This window comes from Cygnus olor, chromosome 20 (assembly GCF_009769625.2).
Source record: "Cygnus olor isolate bCygOlo1 chromosome 20, bCygOlo1.pri.v2, whole genome shotgun sequence".
Taxonomy (NCBI): domain Eukaryota; kingdom Metazoa; phylum Chordata; class Aves; order Anseriformes; family Anatidae; genus Cygnus; species Cygnus olor.
The window spans coordinates 4,534,432-4,553,573 of NC_049188.1; the positions used below are offsets into that span (position 1 = coordinate 4,534,432).

The 19,142-nt window shown below is 41.4% G+C and overlaps 1 protein-coding gene across 2 annotated transcripts in view; it reads right to left on the reverse strand.

The window, feature by feature from the left end:
* Window positions 1–19,142, reverse strand: part of MYL10 (myosin light chain 10) — a 95,101-nt gene that overhangs the window by 37,187 nt on the left and 38,772 nt on the right. For both annotated transcript variants that reach the window (XM_040532133.1, XM_040532134.1), the window contains exon 2: window positions 13,536–13,715. The gene's annotated coding sequence lies outside the window, so the exon portion shown is untranslated. The remainder of the gene's footprint in view (window positions 1–13,535; window positions 13,716–19,142) is intronic.

The following is a 19,142-nucleotide window of genomic DNA, read 5'->3' on the forward strand; positions in this document are numbered from 1 at the left end:
CTTAAAGCAGAAGTCCACTTGCCTGTGTTATTGTAATCCAAAGAAGTGATACCTTGGTGCTGAAATACAGAGCAGCAATTGCACATTAACACCGTGTTACTGGAATACATCAGAGCAATTGTGCTTAGTGCTGTGTTACTTACTACAGGGCATCTCAGTAACAACCCTCACAGAAACGCTGAATACTCCTGCTGAGGTGAAACAAACATCTTAATGGGAGACCCTGACATTTCTGCAGACCCATCTACATTCCTTCAAATCAACACAGTGTTTGCCCTAGCATGAGGTCACAAAGAGCCGCGTAAAAACTTTCAATCACAAAAAAGTCCAAACCCCAAGTCAAAACATAACTCACAGGAGTATGTGAAATCATACTGGGCTTCGAGCTCACTGCGTGAGCTGTGGAAATAATCATGGGTAGTGAAAGAAGGGAATTTCAGAGCACTTCAAGAAAAGCCTTAACAATATTCTATTCTCATGATTTAAACACTCAGAAGTCTATAGTGGTCACAGAGCAATTCATTTGGAAGAATTCATGAAAAATGTCATTTTTCTGGCTCCTGGACCTGAAGCCATGGAGGTGCCTCACTGTTTATTCAGTTTTTAAAGCAACAGTGATCCTCTAACCAGTCCTGGGAAAACTTCAGCAGACCCTCCAACAGAAAGAGCTACCTATACAAGAGAAATGCAAGCATTAAACCAAAATATTTTTAAAAAGGCATGTCTGTCATGGAGATTTTCTTTCCAGTTCCAGTGACAACCTGCTGTTCATACCAATTTTGTATAAGTATCATCTCAGCTAGAGATTTCACCTGGAACCCCCAGGTTTATAACACTACAAGTCTTTCTTTTGTCTCAGTTGAAGCTCAATCGGTGTAAGAAGTCTGCAATGGAAAGTTTGTGCAAAGTAAACTAGAACATAAGTACACAGCGGTCATCATGTACAAATTCAAAACGAAAACTCAACCTACAATAGCCTGTTCTACTTTCAAAGTTTGCATTTCGGGAAACAATGTGTGCTAGTCAGTCCAGCTGCAATTCACATTCAAACCGAAATCTTCACCACAGAAGATTTCCAGTGACCTGGCCTTCAGATAAACTGCAAAACCCTTTATATGGACAAGGTCCACCTTTCCCCTGCAACAAAAGAAAACACAGATTTCATTCAGAACTTTACATGGAGGATTTGGATTCATTTTGGTTTTACATTCATTCCAACCTACAGTCTCAGGGCTTGATTCTTGCAGCTCGTGAAGTCATTTACACCTGGGCAGAGCGGGAGTAAGAAGCTTCCTACTGAGTGTGTAACAATCCACACTCACCTTTGCATGTGCACGATAATTATACAAGGTGTACACCTCTGTGCCTGCAGGTTACTGACCAGTGGCTGAACGTAAACCCACCTTCATCGGTAACGTGGGCTAAAATGCTGCACTGCGAACTTGAATGGCTAATGTGCCGCCACGGCTCCTGTGCCGCCACACCCACTGCAAGGCATGTAACTTCTTGCAGACAGCTGGGACAGACGATGCAGAATGGTAATGTCTCAAACTGCTTCAGCTGGAGCAATCAGAGTTCATCTGACGAATGAACGTGACCTGCCCAAGGTCTCAGCAAGCCAGTGACAGTGACTCTGTCTTCTAAGTCCCAGAGACCAAGCTCTTGCTGCTTGCTAACATTTTATGCTACTTCTTTTCATTAGTATTTTTAAGTGCCCTGCCCAGCACTCAGTCACAATTCAACCCTCATTGATCATCAGGTGAGCAACTGTGAGTAGACACCTACCTCTAGCAAACTCAAGGCAGTCTCACCCAAGCAAACCCATGACATTCACAACAATCTTTTTGTATTTAACTGTGATTTCAAGGAAAAGTTGTGATTTCACTAAAAAATTGCAGAATATTGTACTTGCAGTGTTTGTCGTGCATTTGGTTTGCTGATGGCATTTTGCTGGAAAAGTGAGATTTTTATCAAGTAAAATCTGATTAATCAGAACGTTCCTGTTTCTGAAGGAAGATTTTGAATGTTTTCAGATTTCCATGCTAATTCAGAAAGAGATTGAATTTTGTGTCAAAGCATGTAAAAATATCACTGTTCATATTTCAATGTCAAAAATAAATATTGTGTCAGATTGTGAAGAGCAAAACACAAGGCAAGCAGCAAAATGTGAAAATCTTATCATGAAACACATAAATATTACTTTTTACTCAACTTGATCTCTGATAAGAAATCAGGGAAGAGCTACACAGCACAGTCAGTAGTTGCTGTAACAACAACTGTTCAACAAATGTGGGAGAATCCCATTAGCAAGATGTTTAATCCTTAAATTAATATTAATTTAATTTAAGTAGCCTACCTGGACTTGTGCAAAGCATTTGACACTGTCCCACACTACATCCTTGTCTCTAAATTGGAGACACACGGATTTGATGGGTGGACCCCTCGGTGGGTAAGGATTTGGCTGGATGGTTGCACTCAAAGAGCTCCGGTCAACAGCTCAATGTTCAGTGACGAATTGTGTTCCTCAGGGGTCAGTACTGGGATCAGTGCTATTTAACATCTTTGCTGGTGGCATGGACTGTGGGATTGAGTGCACCCTCAGCAAGTTTGGAGATGACACCAAGCTGAGTGGTGTGGTCAACACTCTGGAGGGAAGGGATGCCATCCGGGGGGACCTGGGCAGGCCTGAGAGGTGGGCCCACGCGAACCTCATGAGAGTCAACAAGGCCAAGTGCAAGGTCCTGCACCTGGATTGAGGCAATGCCAAGCACAAATACAGGCTGGGAGGAGAATGGATTGAGAGAAGCTTTGAGGAGAAGGACCTGGGAGTGTTGGTTGATGAGAACATGAGCTGGCAATGTGCACCTGCAGCCCAGAAGGCCAATTGTACCCTGGGCTGCATCAACAGAGAGGCGGCCAGCAGGGCAAAGGAGGGGATTGTCCCCCTCTACTCTGCTCTCTTGAGACCCCAGCTGGAGCCCTGCGCTTAGCTCTGGGCCCCCAGCACAAGAAGAACAGGGACCTGTTAGAGCCAGTCCAGAGGAGGCCACGAAGATTATCAAAGTGCTGGAGCACCTCTCCTGTGGAGCCAGGCTGAGAGAATTGGGGTTGTTCAGCCTGGAGAAGAGAAGGCTCTGAGGAGACCTTACAGTGGCCCTCCAGTGCCTAAAGGGGGTCTTCAAGAAAGCAGGAGAGAGACTTTTTACAAGGGTATGTAGAGATAGGACAAGGGGTAATGGCTTTAAACTAAAAGATGGTAGATTTAGATTAGTTATTAGGAAGAAATTCTTCACTCAGACGGTGGTGAGGCACTGGCACAGGCTGCCCAGAGGAGCTGTGGATGCCCCAGCCCTGGCAGTGCCCAAGGCCAGGCTGGATGGGGCTGGGGGCAGCCTGGGCTGGTGGGAGGTGTCCTGCCCATGGCAGGGGCTGGAGCTGGGTGATCAACACAAACCATTCTATGATTCTATGATTAGAAATACTTAAAATGCCAGAGTGAAAGCATAAAGGGCAAACAGATTTAGCAAATCGTGCTGATTCCTCTTTCTCCTGAAAAGGTTGTAACATGACCTGCAAAGTATCCAAAAGAGGAGGGTTTTTTTTGTTGTTGTTGTTTTGTTTTTTTTTTAGTGAATGCACAAATCTTGAACTGTATTTTGCTCTTTTGTGTGTGTGTGTGTTGGAAACTGTTCTGTTCTATATCTAAAGGGCGATTCCCATCCAGTGCCCAACACACAGCAATGAGGTTAAATTGGTTTGGATGATATCAGCTACATGTAATTAAACCAGCAGCCCATGTCTGATCCTTTCTGTGACCATGTTAGGTGTTAAATTAAGGTCTGATTAAGAGTGTGCTGCTGCAGTTAAGGTCAAGGACTAAAGATCACAAGCTTTGTTTCATCTAATAACAATAAAGACTGTCTGGCTGCCAAATACCACAACAGCCCTTGTTCTCCTATCAGACTGCTGTCCAGCTAGAGGGATCTGATTTCACTGGTATCCCTTTTTAAACCCTACTTCTAAGAGGGTTTGTAGCTATTTCATCTGTGTTAAGCAGCACTGTGTTACCTGAGGCTATATGGTACGTTCTATATGATCAAAGCAGAAATGCAGCAGCTTCTGACGAAGAGTTATCGTGGCTGAGGGGAAAAAATATCAAGGAAGGAGAAAAAAGATACAGCGCTACAAAATACCAGGTCATGCCACCAAAGTAAACACCCACAGGTAAGTTCATACCATGAGACCACACAATGGTGGAAACTGCACATGTGTTTGCTTGGAACAAATCACAGGCTGGCCCCACCAGCAGCCAGCAGGAGAGATGTGTCAAATAGGATAGATGAGAGATAAAAGCAGGGCGGTGAAGAGAAAAGACAGCAACTTATTTGTAGGATGTAGACAAGAATCAGTGCACAAGAGCTTCTGCCTGCATAAGTGTTTTCCACAAAGGCAGGTCAGGAAACATTACCAGAGCAGTTGTCTGTTGTGAGAGAACAGAATTCCTAATAGCCCAACAAAGTGTTCTCACAAAGCATGCCCGTATTAATCTCTAACAAATTCAGGGTACTGGGACGTGTTCGCCTCAAAAAGGGGTGAGGAGCAGAGTAAGAAACCACATGGCCCCAAAATAATCTCACACAGCCACATCGTATTTTATGTTTCCATCCTTGGGGTCCAATTTCATAGTAGATACGGATTCATTTTTCAAGAGTCATCTGAAGTGTCTGTCGTTCACTGCTTTTACAGGCAACTGATAGAGTATTAATAGAGTCCTGTTGATACCTGGGAGGACAAATCTGTTATTCTATGAGGCTGCACGCAGGAAAGTCATCATAGGAACATATTAAACACAATAAAACCTCTACATGTTCAGACAATTATTTGTAAATTTAATTGTACGAGTCATCCAAAATCTTAGTTGAGGTATCTTGGTGCTTTGGATTTCAGGATTTGAGACATAACCTGCCTGTTTCCTAGTGAGCACTGGGTGAATCCCAAAGGATTCAGTGGTACAGTTCAACATGGATTAGCCACCAACAGCTTACTGTAGCTGCTGAGCAAGAGCTATTTGCAGAGGAGGCTGTGCTGTGGGAGTTCCCATACTTCCTGGAATCTGAGTTGCGTCAGAAATACAGTGAGCACTACAGAATAGGCAGGTGTGAAAAATGACCTCTCCTTGACAAGAGAAGTGTGCCCACTATTAGGAGCCAGTGCCTCAACCAGAAAGCAACCTGTTATCGAATTAAGAGTTCCTCTACACCTTGATTCCCTGTGACATTACCAGTGACATTTCCAGTAAAATGGTGTGCTGGTCCTGGTAGAGTCTATCTGGCAAATGAGAAACTTTTCATGTGAACACTTAAATTTCAAAACTCCAAACTTAAAAAAATCCAGTCAAAGGGTTTGGCGTGATTTGATTCACTTCCTGATCATTCTTCTTACTAAATTTTACAAATAAATATTGTACACAGAGAAACACAGTTTTATTTAAGTGCTAGAAAGACGGAGCACATATATAGGTATTATCTAGATGGCAATGCTGAACCATCCTGACTGACTTCTGCTAGTTAAAGGAAGTTGCTTTTGAAAATGATCAATAGTTTTGAAACTTGAGTCACTGTTAATAAGCTACTTCACTATCATTTTAGATACCTAAATTTAGGCACTGCAGTCTGGATCCAAATACAGTCAAAGGCAAAGTTCAGTGTAGGTGGCAAGTCAGAACAGCGCGGTTCAGCCACTCGCTCTAGTACGAGAGCAACGCGATCGTGTTGTGTCCTGACGTCTTGGCTACCCAGGCTGGATGACCAGGGAGCCAGCCACATGAACATGGACTGGCAATGGCTCTTACCATAAATCTGGAGCGAGCTCAGAGTTCTGCTTTTGACTCTGAAGCTGCTGATAGAAGGATTGCTTCTGAAAACTTTCCAGCCTTGTCTTGGATAGCTGCATTACGTTATCTCAGTATCTGCAGTATTCCCCAAACTACACTTAAGCTAGTATAAGAGGGATTGTTGCACGTATTATGGTAATGTCATTTATTTATTTTACAGAACTGGAAAATTTAAGGGCAACCACTTCACTTCTGTGCTGTGTAGATTAGAGCATTCACAGTAACACCTGCTTACCGGACAGATAGGAAAAAGCCCTTATATTCCTTCTGTATTGCAATTTATTATTATAGCCTGAATGGTTCCTAGTGACTTCCTAAGATTAATGTTAATATTCTGATCAGAGTCTTCCCTCTGGGGTTTTATTATGGGTTTTGAACATTCATTTCATTTAACATACACATGGGAGCAAGTCTGGTGGTTCCAAAAATATTTGTAGTTGGAAATCACAGTGATTTTTTGTTAGGCTCGGTGCCAAAGAAATCACAAATCAGAAGTCTGTTATAGAGTAGTCCCAATTTCTTGGCATCAGAATTTCTCTTTATGTATATGCATAGTGAGATATTTTCCCTAGCCGTACGGCACTGAAGATTTACTCGGATACACATTGTTTATCTGCTTTTTAAGGTTTCTGGTGGAACTAGAGAGTTTGTCTAGCTGAATGGGGATTCACTGGGATTTTATGGACTTCCTGTGTGAGCCAGAGACTGCCCATTGGGTATGCATCTTTCTCTATCACAGCTGGTGTTTTTGAACCAAAGTGTGGAGTAGAAATTTCATCCCTGATTTTTTTTGGCTGGATCGATTGTTTAGTCTAGGAACTCTAAAGTAGACTTTCTAGGTGCTGGAATTCCTCTTTTTCTTCAGTCAGCAGCTGATGTAGTATGGTGTACATCAGAGTCTAGATTCACATCTCAGTGAGCAAAGATTTATGTTCCTCCTAACGCTTCTTGACGTTAATGAGTATTACAGACATGTATCCCCATGGATTAAGTTGAGAACATACCCCAGAGTGTGTGTGGAGTTTGTCATTAGGGCATCACACGATTAAAACCAACAGAGAAATTCCAAGGGTAAAAAAGCAATTGGATCTCTTCCCTTCTCTCTGCTGGAGCACATGTAAGAGATACACTTTAAATCTTCTCGTATTTCCAGCCCTCTCACACCAGTTCCTGCATTCATTTTTGGTTGTTAATGACTTCAAAGAAGAATTGACTGCCACTTTTAAGACATTTCCCATAACAACATTATGGGAAATATTTTGCTGGCAGAGAATGTTTCTGTAGCTCTCTAGTGCTCTCTAATTAAGGAACTTTTATACAGCTGGGGGAGAGAAGAGAGTACTTTTTCTCTCATCTAGCCATTTCAGGGATTGGATCAATACAATGGGATGACCCTGTACACAGAACTCTCCATTACCTAGGGATCGTGACTCCTTGGTGAGACGTTATGGATCCTACTGGACATGCCAGAGACTGTGGCACAGACAGGCCTGATGCAGTGTAGTGCATCAGCTACCATCCAAAAGGGCACGGTAACTCTGAATGCATCAGAGCAGGCCAGTTTCTGCAGACGTACATGGATGCGTTCACTCTCCATTGCCCATTGTTCTGGGTTTGGGGCTTATTTCAAGTGCAGTGCTGCATGGACACGTAGTCAGCTGCATTATCTGTACATCTTGGGGACAATTTAACTGCAAGACAGATAAACTATACACAAATAATAAAGTCCTGGATGTAATTTCAGTCTCCCTTAAGGCCCCACGTAAAGCGGACCTGTGGGATGGATTCAGGGCAGAATTTAACCCCCCATGATCTACTGACTACAACAAACAACTCTGGAGTCAGGATTCTTAGATTTTCTTCATAATATCCTAGCCATAAAGTAGAGATCATTGCTGTGTATCTGGTCCATAGGAGTTTCGTAGGCTGGCTATTGTCACACATGAGAGTTATTAGCTGATATAGGCAGGATTACACAAGACTAACTGCAACATGGAAATAAAAACTGTGTTTTCCCACACTTGAGATCTTTTTGAGAAAATTTCCACAGGAAAATTCTGATTTATCTCACTTGAAAGCAATGATTCCTGGCTCAGTCACTTCCCTTGAAACACACCTATTTCTCCCTCAGTAAAGGAGGGATAACAATGCTTACAGAGATTTTTAAAATACTTTGAGATCTGTGAATATAAAGAGCTGTCTGTAAAGTGTTTAGAAAACTTCAAAAAAGGTGCTACATAAATGCATATTTACTGCAGCTCTCACACTCATGTGGCAGCTCTGAATGCAGAATCAAAAGCAGAGGGGGCAGCATATAAGTCAGAAAAAGAAACTGTCAGCCTTTAGCCTGTATCTTAAAGTACTTTGAAATGTTGCAGACATTCAGAGAGTCTGGTTTGCCAATATCGTATGTGCTACAGTAATTACACCAATCTGGAATATAAGTTTTCCTCCCCTCTCCTCAGAGAAGGCAAAGCTCTTGGGAGTATACACAAATGGAGCCCTAATCCTACAAACTTTAATGCATGTACCTAATGTTAGGCAGCATAGCTGACCCACTGATTTCAACAGCACTGCTCAGATGCATGTGTGGAAATGTTTGCATGATTAGAAGTTAATACTAATAAATGCACAGTTCATACAAGATCCCTATATAAACAATCTATTTCTGCATCCAAGTGATGATTTTATTGCTGTTCTGTAATTCTGCGGAGTGGTTTTGTGAAGAAATCTTATATTCTCTAAAGCAGTAAAATGCTTCTGATAGTGTTTTTCATTGCTAGCTCTTTGGGGGCTAATTAAAAGAAATATCTGTTAAATTTATTCAGCGTTTGGTTCCTTGATAGCAAGAGGCACCTGGTATAAACATTAAAAAGAAAAGCAGGCAGCAGCTAGACCTTATCAAATATTAGATGCATTAGGACATCTTATTTATAAATATGAAATTGGTTTTAATGACTTCAAAAGGAGGAAATGCCAGGAAGAGCATAATATGTGCAAGCTCAGTAAAGCTGTCATGAAGATGCCAAAACCCACAAAAATCTAGAAATTGTACTTGCTCTCCCCTTTTCCCCTCAAAAATTAAGTGACAATTCCAGCTGCAATTGGCAAAAATGTACATAAAGAACTCCAGGACTAACCAAAACAAGCTCCAGATGAGATGGAGTATCTAAGAGCAGGTCTGAATGGAAAGCGCCATCAGTGGTTGATCAGCAAAGAGCTAATTTATACTGAGTTGACTGCTTCACTGAAATGAATCTTGAATTTTGACCCACATGATTTAATGCAAAATGCTTAAGGAGGAGAAATCCATCCTTCTTTTGGGACAACAGTTAAGCAGGCACTTAATGTTAAGCATATGCTTTACATTCTCTTGACTTTACTTTCAAAAATGCTTAGCACTGTTTCACTCTGTTGCGACTACGGACATCAATAAATCAGTGATGAAAAGTGCCTCAACACTTAATAACTAAGTATGCTTTCAGCACTGTCCCAAATAAAGATGCAATAAATTCATGGTCAATAGACTAACAATGCAATTGAGAAATAACAACAATAATTCTTCTGAAAAAGTTCTTTCTTCATGAGTCAAAATCTATCCTAAAGATAGATTTCGTCTTAAGGCACTTTATTGTAAGAAAGCATTGAAAAAGGTGTTATTTCACATGAGTAAATTTGATGTCTGTAAGATCATTGTCCAGCTTTAGAGTAGGATGAACCGCAGCATCATTTCTTATATTGAGAACTGCATTTTTGAGCCAGATACATGGCTGGGTCCAAAGAGGTAGCAACGTATATGTTACACGAAGAATTCTCATTCGGTGCAACTCAGAAACTTAGGAGAAGTTCTAAGCTCAAAGGAATTTTGACCCAAATTAACTAAAGCGCAAACATTCTAACTTAATGAGAACTCCATTCTAAGATAACCTACTGTGTGAAAATCTGACAACAAGACTGTACCACAATGTACCAAGCCTATAAAAGACTCTCCTACTTAATTTGACCTCTTGCAAGAGACACGTGGACACAATTGTCCACATACATGGAATAGTTGTCTTAATTCTGGTTGGGTTGAAAAGCCTTCCAGTAACTGTTCTCCTCCTTGCACGTAGCAGAGAACAGTATCTAGAAAAACTGAGTGAGGAAGGTAGTTAGAATTGCCCCACCTATTTTGAAGCTTCTTGCGTTTTCACAGTTTTAGCACTGTACAGAGTGATCGTGTGGACAGGGGATGCGACTACCTGGTCATAGAGGAGGAGAGAAATTAGGAGACCTGATGCAAGTTTTCTCCAGAGAAGCAACTTTTCTTTGCTCTGCCCTAAAGAGGCTTTCACATTGTTCCAACAGAAAGTGTAAGCCCATTCATGGGAGTCTTGGGCTACCTATAGCCCATAGTATTATAAGGATTGTTGTAGCTCATGCTGTTACTGTTGAAGGAGCACGAATGGAGATGCTGTTACAGCCAGCATTCTTTAACTTTCTGGATGTGTTTCACCTGTAAAACGGCTCTGTGCATATCCTATACGGACCCATCCTGGTAATGGGGCTGGTATCTTGAGCGTGTAAAGGAGAAACATTTCCCACACAGAGAGCAGGACTGACCCTCTATTGGCAGCAGGGCTGTAAAAGAATTGGGCTCTTGTACATCAAGGAATAGTGTTTCAGAGCCTCCTGGAATACCATCGATGTGATCTTTCCAGAGGGTCAGTTCCCAGTTTTAAAGAAGCAAAATTCTGTTGATCTTTTAAATCACATCAGACGTGCCCAATTGCAGGGCAGGAATTTTCTTTCATGTTCTTGCAAACAAAACAAAGAGACACCAGTTTTCCATCCTGCCCTGACCTTTGGAAGAAGTCATCCCTGCCAGTGCTGCACTCTCTGGCACCAGAGACACTTAGCATTTCGGTCTTAACTCTGAGGGAACCGAGCAACCTCTGAATCACCATCACACTTCCCGCAGGCTAGCACCTGTGTTTTCCTTGGAGGTGACCCCATCCAAGAACTAACCAGGTCTGACCCTGTTTAACTTATGATATCCAAGCAGCAGAATTGTTCAGACCTCCAAAATTAAATGTGAAACACCCTATAAAGCCTCAGAGGACTCTGAGAATAAGCAAATGTAGCCAGGGAACACAGTCCCTGCTCAGAACTGCTGTTTGCAAGATACAAGCCCAGTATGCCATAGCATGTATTCTCCATTCCAAGTTTTAACCGACTCCAGTGACAAGACCTTGCTAGGTTTAGGACGAGAACAGGTCCAGATGAGGGGGAGCAGCAGAGACTGTAACTTATAAAGTGACTCATTCCTACCAGCCCTATATGTGAGCCTTCTGCTTCCACCAAGCCAGGTGACATTTAACCACAGAAATATTTAACCTACTTTTTACAAGGATGTACATCATTGACCATGATAAAATACAGGGATGTGGGAGAGTCAGGATGCAGCCTTTTCACTGCAACTCCATATAAAGAAAAAAAAGGCAATAAAAAGGAGGTCTTGACATAAGGAAAGCATCCCAATGAAATCCTGCCTTTTAATCTTGGCCACAATCTCTCTTCTCATCATCTTCCCTGCTTTTTAATCCTTTGCTGCACTTAACATTTTTATACTCATTCACTTTATCAACTTCACCTGTCTCAAAAGTCAGTAAAAGCAGAGGCCATAGTTTTAAAATACAGGCAAATGAACTGAGGCATCAAACTTCTCAACTTCTCCAGAGGTGCCAACTATTCAAGCTGTCAGAACTTCAAAGCAATCTATGGGTGATCAGTGCCTTTAAAAATCACTTAAGTGCTCAAAGAGGAACATAATGCAAAAACACAAAGGATAATAATTTCAAACGCGTCTGATTGAAGAGTCAGTATTTTCAGAAGTGATTTCAGCACTTGGGAATTCAAGAACTACTTAAAAAAATCAAATGTCTTCTGAAATGCATAGCTATTTTTTTAAATGGTATACAAATACCATTTTTGATAACATATTTACCTAGGCCCTCCTCAGAGAGGGTTGCAACATGGTACATTCAGCGTACCTAAAAGTTACTCCAAGTTTGATCACATTCTCATCTACACAAGCTCCACCAACACTGTGGTGGAAGAATAACTTCCCATATTCATTGGCATGAATCTGACATCTGTTCATCACTAAGCCAGCAATAGATTCAGAGTCCTGCCATATTGCATGTGAGCTGACAAAACACTTTGAGAAGAAGGAAGAGTTTGCTAAGTGTACAGAGAGATGGGCAAAGCCAAGCATGTCATGGTTTAAGCCAGCATGTTGATATAGGAGGTTTACAGCTGTCATTAGGGAAATGGAGAAGGGGGCCAGTGTTGTAAACTCACACCAGTGACAGCTATAGATCAGGAAAAACAATTTCAACACATGACAGCATTTTACTGTTGAACTGTTTGACTGAACTTCTGTTAATATTTATCTGATTTGCTGATCTTTAACATTTGGTCTACTGCTGGTAGCAAATAAAGTCAAACCAGCCTGAGGCCTTCACAAGATAAGTGTGTTAACTGGTCAGAGTCATCGATTAAAGCCTAGCAAGTCTTCCTACCAAAGCCATCTAGACCTAAAGGGGTCAATCATCATTTGAGCCCTTTGGACTCTTCTGTAGATACTAAAGGCAGTGGGGAGGCCTGGATGCAATGGATGTGGTTTGCATGTATGATATACCTACACTATGAATTTGCCATTGACAGATGGAACAGCTTAATTGTGCAGACTTCTTGGTCACTGCTTCTCAAGCTCCCAAGAAGCACCCAGCCACCATCTCTACCCCCTTTCTACGCATTACTGTACATGCAGCTGAAATTCAAAGAAGCAACAGTTAACCGTGAGCACAGTGGAGTTAACATTTTTGAGACATACTGGTTTCAAGCCTTGCTTCTCCTTGGCAAGACACATTTCGAACAGAAAGATACATACCGGTTTCTCTGTCAGTGTTGCTGAGGAGGATGAAGGTTCTCCCCTCACTTGAGACAGTTTCACAATAGCCTAGCTCCTTTGAACCTAATGAAGCTTTCCTCATACCTTCTCTAGAAGGAGAAAAGATTCAGAGCCACTAGGAACTTAGGATCCTAAGAATGTTCTGTATTTGTAGCCTTTTGTAGCTTTAGTCTGCTGTAGCCTTTTTTGCTTGTAGCCTGTTTTGTAGCCTTAGTCTGCTGTGTGGTGGTCAGAAGATTGAACTCTTGAACTGTTTGTTGTTTTTTAAATTTTTGTGAGTCTTTGAGTGGGCTGAATCTGGAAATGGTAGCAACATGCAATGATGGCATACCAGACAGTGCCTAGCATACCAGACTATAATATTGGTTGGAATATTAGATACCATGATGTACCTAGAGAGGAACAATTTCAGCAATTGTAATTGATTTTGCAAGGTAAAATTCTCATCGCTGTAACCATGTTAAACTACAGACTATTTTTTTTAGAATCTCTTTTCTTTGATTGAGTTCAAGCTCTTTCTTTGGGATAGCATTTCAGTTTGCCTTTCTTAAGATAGATAAGATTCCCATGATATATTTCACTGCATTCATTTTTCTTTGGTTTTCTCTTGCACAGAGAAAGGAAAACCTGTTGGTTTTCTCTTCTCTGGTACCACATGCCACTTCTAATATGATTCAAGCAACCTACCTAGCTACATCCAAAAAAGGTTTTTCTCAGTTTGTCTCCTGGCCTGAAGTGCTGCTCAGATCTCTCTCACTGCAAGAAACCTTCCCCTCTTCTGCTATTCATCATAGCAATTTCACATGCTCTCTTCAGCTGTTCTCTCCATGGGTTGGTGAAGCTGGTACGGTTATTATCCTCTTTATCCTGTACAAAGTAAAAAAAAAGATTATTTATGGATAACACTGGAGACCACCCATATAGCAAGAAAAATTGAGAAAAACCAGTTGTTTTCATGCTCAGGGCAGTTATAAGCATACATAGCTTGGATTAGACAATCTTTCCCATTGAACTTCTGTTCCTCAGTAAATATTTGTAACTTTGCTGATAAAGCAATGCTGGGTTTCTCAGCTGGATTTCCATGTGGACAATAAGCTGTGGGACTTGAGTACGGGATCTCATTCTATAACACGATTTCTTGAATAGTCAGTTGTTCCATTCTCTATCTTGGTCATGAAAAATCTTTTCAGGAATCAAATGGCAGAACAAAGTCACTAAATACAGCTGCTTTAACTGCGTTATTGATTGCTTGTGAGGCCCATAGCAATAGATGGTAAGGGCTCAAAGGCAGTAAAATTTCTTATTGTGACCTAAATGCAGGCAATTCACGTACAGGAAATTGCAACATTGCAAATTTAAAAACATATATATTGTGTGGTTTCTATTTGATGCACAGTATCTTGCTTTAGTCCTGTTGTACTCATGAGCAAGGCACATTACTTCTTTTTGCCTGCCCTATCTACGCAGACTAGAAGCTTCTGAGGACAGTCACCATGTGGAAGTATGAGCTACCCCTTGTGTGGCCAGCTTGGGGCTTTGAACTACATGAAGTTGAGAGGTAGTTTAAGGCTCCCCAGTGAAGCAGTCACTGCACCAAGCCTGTCTGAATTTAAGAAGAGATTGGACTGTGCACTTAGTCACATGGTCTAAACTTTTGGGCAGACCTGTGCAGTGCCAGGAGTTGGACTTGATGATTCTTATGGGTCCCTTCCAACGCGGGATATTCTATGATTCTATGATTCTATGACAGCCTTCATGCCAGGACAAACAGTGACCAGCACCAGGAGAGTTCTGGTGCAAGACTGCTGATGGATCTGAATTCCAGCTGGCCAAGGATGCTAACTCTGAGGTCAGCACCAGCGGCTTGCCTCTGACCCAGCTTTCCATTCAGCCCAACACATTTTGCAACAGGACACCTAGAGAATTGTCACCATCTGCCACCTGTAAATTGCTTTCCAAATACTTGCAGCTCTTCAGTGCGCACAATCTGCGTCCAACAACTAAGCCACAGGAAGGTTTGATACTTGGCTCAGGGGTCAAGACTGTTGGCCACTTCTAAATTCACCAGTTTGCAATCACTAAGTTCTTTCCAACAGAAAAAAAATAAAAAATAAAAATAATAAAAAAAATCCCTCTTTAAAAGAAAAGAAGTGTAGGAAGATAAGGGTGATTTCAAACTTCAATTTTACAGTTTTTTTTCCTTACTGAATTAATAACAACCCTAAGACAGCCCTTTCGCCCACAGATCTGCTTTACAAAGGCAACAAAAACGTCACTGACACCACTTTACAGCTAGAGAAATGAGAGCGCAAAGGGGAAAGTTATTTGGCTGAGGAGCCCTCAAGAGACCAACAGCAGAGGTAGGAACATGAACAGTAATCTGCCGAGTATGAAAGTTGCCCCACATACATGCTGCCTGTAATCATCACATTTCTAATGCCAATAAAATCTTTGTTTAGCATTCTTTGTCCTTCTGCTATGGACGGACTCATGCAAGAGCTGTTTAGCCCTCTCTGACCCCCTTATCTCTCCTTCTCCTCCCTCCCCAACATACACATTCCAGGTTAGTCTTCATCTGACAGCAAAAGTCCTGTTAGGATGGACTTACAGGTTATACTACTGAAGTTTCTTTTTCCAAGGCCTCTTTCTTGCAGTATTGGCTCTGGTATTTAAGAAAGAAATTTTATGTTTTGTGCAAAGTGAGATTAAGCTTGTGGGAGGTTCAACGTGTTCAATAGGTAGTTGAGACAACATCTTTTATATAAAGATTATTTCAAAATTGCACTCAGTGCAAGTTACAGTTGAATGCACTATTTAAATGCAGCCTTGGCTTTTTTGCAATTTCCTGCCCAGAAGAGCAGTTCTCTAACTCTTTTGAAATAAAAAGACATAAACATTGGAAGGATGTAAGCAGTCAATTGACCTCAACAGTGCTCAGCCCTGGTGCTAGTCAGGAATTTTCCAACAACTTTTTTTTTTTTTTTTTGACAGAAAATGCTGATCTCTCAGAACTGGAAATCTTTGTGGGAAACACAACAGTTTCAGCAAAATGCTTGCTGGGAAGAATCTTCCACTCCAACTTGAGACGGATGGTCAAAACCTGATTGGGAAAGGATCCTCGCGTAGCCAGCAGCCCAGCGGTTAGCACATTCCCCGATGATGTGGATTTATACCATCTGATACAGGAAAGATTGACACGGCTCCAAATAAAGCAGAGCAAGGATTTAACATAGTCTTCCCACAGTCCTTGCAAATGCCCTAACATCTGGGTTACGGAACATTGTCTCTCCTCTGCCCCAAGGAATGGGATTTTATGAGTCAAAGCCAATCCACCAAGAGCAATTTTGCATAACAGATTGATCCTAGCCAAGGAGATGTTGTAGATCATCGACTTGAATCCTGGTTTCCCACATCTTACAGGAATGGCCTCAAAAGTCAGAGCTGAACCTCTTTCTGTTCACTTGCTCTCTCTGTACCAAGAGGTCCTATTTTTACTTTGATGAGAAAAAAAAAATCTAAAACCTCCACATTTTTCCTGAAACAGATGTTTCACTTTCTAGCCAGCTTTACTCAGCATTTTGTGGAAGAGTCCTTGGTCTGATACCAGATGTTTAACATCTGCCTGACTTAGGGTTTTCCACTGCAGCCATTTCTTTAAGAAGTGGCCAACACACAGAGAGTGAGAAGTACTTTCTATTGACCACAATACACTGTAAATCAGATGCCAAAGTTTTTGACAACTCCCCAAAACTGTTTGTATGTGTTTTCAACAACAACAAAAAGATACGTTTTACAATAAAGCATCATTTAAAGAGTCATAGCAGGAGCCCACATTGGAAGTGAAGGGGTCTGATGATTTGCCTTCTGTGCAGTGCTGGTCTTTAACGCCTGCTTTGTCCGTTCCTGGTCTCGGAGATAACTGGCAGGATTTGTGCAAGACTCTTGCATAGCTCGAGTCAGCTGATCTTTTCGCTACAGCTCTGCAGCTACCGGAGAGCTGGTTTCTACTACCTTCAGCTAGAGACTGCTCCTCACTGTGGTCTTAAATATTGCAAGGTAATGTGGAGAAAAAGGAGGAAAGGATAATCTGCTAAAGAACACCGTGACCTCCTGCTATTGAGGGAGGCAATGAGCGGTTTTCTCAGAGGGCCAGAGAGGTTCCTAGGTGTAGTGAAGGACTGTGAGATACAGCCTTGTCTGTTCCTCTCTTGGGCCAAGGCCAGTTACTAGAACCCTCTTTCTGAAAGCACTTGGGCACACAGGAGGAGTGACGCTGACAATTGTTTCTTTAACCAGTCCAACAGTTTCCATCTGGAAAAGAAGCTCTTTTCTAACCCAACAGTATAAACTAATGCTTTGCTCGGAGCTAATCCTTCTTCTAAATTAGGAACTGAACTCATCAGTATTTACATAGAAGTAACTGGTAGCTGGATGACAACCTCAAGGAGCATTAGCTGAAAGGTGCTGAAGAATAATAGCATTATTCTATCATTACTACAAGAAGAAAAGGAAACTGTACATCACAGGGAAGGCTGACCAGCTGCTAGCATTACATAATAGATGGGTTCATTGTTGATTCAATAAATGCTAAGAATACAGAAATTTATCTAGAAAGCCAGATACTCTTGTGTCCACATTAAGGATTTACCAAAATGTATGGTTCAAACATACTATATATTTCTCGGTTAATTCTCTTTGCATGCTGGCTTACTTCATATCTTTTTTTCCCCCAGTAGTATTTTTTTCAGAGAAATATAAATTGGAGAGGAGAAAAAAAAGTATGTTTAAGCAAACAAGCACCTCATCTTACCAAAATAATTGGGAAAAAAAATCATTTCCAGACTTTACAAGAGCCCAGCTCTGCACAGCACCTACTGTATCTGAGGGAGATTTAAAACTTGAATACAGACAGGAGGCACATCACAGCCCACCTTCAGAAAGAGAACAGCTGCAGCTGAAGGGGAAACTGGAGGACTAATGATCGTTTAAGTACTCTATTGCTGCTGTCAGGATGTTTACAACATACCACAGCGAAGATGCACAAAAGGACTCCTTAGACAAATGCTGAGTATATTGACAAAGGATGAAACATATCTTATAAAAAAAGTCACCCTTTGTTAAATAAAATAAAACACGGTGCCGAGACTACAGCTCAATTCAAAGTGCAGCCAGGCAATTTTACAGGTAACTGGAAAAAGTAGTGGGAGAGGGAAAACTTGTGCTTCTGACAGACGCCTGGTGATTACAAATTAGAACTGGATATTTACTGAGATAATATGACCTACTATTTGTAATTTCTTGCATCTTTGTTTGCAGAATGTGGTTCTGGTTGCTGGGGATGTAAAATACTGAACGCTTGTATCCTCATTTGGAAAACAGAGATGAGGAAAAAGAGTCACATCTGTTGTGCAGGTAGGCATGAACATACGTAAGAACACGGACATAAACATGTTTGGCAAATACAGCGTGTGGATGGAAGCTTTGGGATGCTGATAACAGGAGCAGAGCCCTGGCAGCCCTTTCGCCAGTAGAGCCTCTACACTGCAGCTGTACAAGAGACGTAAGGACAAATAAGATAACATGCGGTAATCTCACTGCGCTATCTAAACTCTGGTTCCAGCTCCTCTGCAGGAGGAGCAGACTTTCCAAGAGTTTAGCTGCCATTTAAATAACAAACCAGGTATCTTGGTTTTTCAGAGAGCGTAAAAAATCCTGACCATCACCGCTCTATATCCTGGAATCTATCAGCATAGCAAACTGTATTTCATTTGTAGCTGCAGAGCTACATCAATTTACACTAGGCAGGGAGCTTCTGTTTCCAAACAGACCATGAGAGAGTTATGACCCACAAATCAGTCCAGAATATCCTTGGCTCGGTTTCAGGATGCAAATACTGCTTTTTCTCTTCAAAATATTAAAATTGAATGATCTAGTGAGGACGCCTTTTCTACCTATTTTGGTTATGGGTCTTTTGAGAGGTTGTTTTGACTATCAAGTAGCTTTTAGTGGTTATCAGTGACCACAAGATCAATCTACACTCTTAGAAAATAAATACAATTCTTGTTTACAATAAAAAGCAAACGTGCAAGTAGAGAAGAAAAGAAGAGAGAACAGGATTAATAAATTACAATTGTTAGCAAGCACTAACGTATCAAAAATGGCAAATCCTCTGGAGTACGGCTGAGCTTCTTTTATTCAGGTCAATGACTCCTTTTGCGATTCCCTTCTCTAAAAACGAGCATTTTTCAATGATTTATGTATAATAATCTCCACATCAGCATATCTTATTTTTCA